Consider the following 1,277-nt stretch of genomic DNA (forward strand, 5'->3'; position numbering starts at 1 on the left):
CTACCTTCAGCTATAGGAAGTGTAAGCACTATGGTGAAACTACACACATTGCCAGTAAGTGTCCTTCTGCCGCCAAGGCTAGTCCCCCAGCCAAGGACAAGAAAGTAGCTAAGGCTGAGAAATCAACCAAAGCGAAATCATCCACTAATGTTGTTAAAGCAACCAAGGTGAAGAAAACCATTGAAGCCTCCTTTTCAGGCTCAGAAAAGACAACTACTGATGCTAAGCCTTTAGTATCAGGTGTTGTAGTTCCCACCACTAAAGCCTCTTCGTCAGGCTCAGTGAAGACACCCACTGACTCTATCTCTCTAGCGTCAGAGGTTGTTCTTATTTCCACTAAAACCTTTCTAGGTTTAGTGAAGCCATCTGTTGACGCTGGTTCTTCAGTTTTAGTAGATGAAGCCTCTAACATTGCTGGATCAAAATAGATGGGTACCAAAAGCATTTTTAAATTGTTCCCTTGTGCAGAAAGTCAAAGGCATATAGTATCTCGATAGTGGATGCTCAATACACATGATCGGGGACAAATCTTTGCTCATTGACTAGAAGGAAGAAATAGGACCTTCCGTGACCTTTGGAGGTAATGGAAAAGGATATACCAGAAGTTTCGGTATATTAACCAATGGTGCAACCACATTCAGGCGTGTTGCATATGTTGAAGGACTAAAGTACAACCTCCTCAGCACCACTCAGCTGTGTGACAAAGACTACACAGTGATGTTTTCCAAGAATTCATGCTAGGTCTATGACAAGGATGATAAGGTTGCCTTGATCGGTTCTCGTTTAGAGAATGTCTACATCATCAATATGGATTCTTCTCTCACTGAGAATAGTTGTTTCCTATCTTAAGCTTCATCAGATATCAACTGGCTATGGCACAAAAACGACTTTCTCATCTTAACTTCAAAACACTCAATGAGTTGTCTAGAAATGATCTTGTCACTGGTCTTCCTCAACACTCCTTTGCAAAGGAATATCTTTTCTCAACGTGTGAGAAAGAAAAACAAACAAGAGCTAGATTCAAGTCAAAGCAAATCTCTTCAGTGACATCGCCTCTTCAGCTACTACACATGGATCTCCTTGTGTAACACCCCCAATCCTTACATTGCATATAACACATATACTATACATAGAATACATGTCTTCTCCCACATAGGTCCATAATGAAAATGTCTTTAATGTAAAATACGCAAGCAAAAAAAATTCCAAAAGTACATGTTCTTGCATCCTAGCATCTATGCTTCCAAAAACAGCTAAGCACATAGGGAAGTAATTCA

The sequence above is a fragment of the Cynara cardunculus genome, assembly GCF_001531365.2.
Source record: "Cynara cardunculus var. scolymus isolate 2C chromosome LG 9, CcrdV1, whole genome shotgun sequence".
Taxonomy (NCBI): Eukaryota; Viridiplantae; Streptophyta; class Magnoliopsida; order Asterales; family Asteraceae; genus Cynara; species Cynara cardunculus.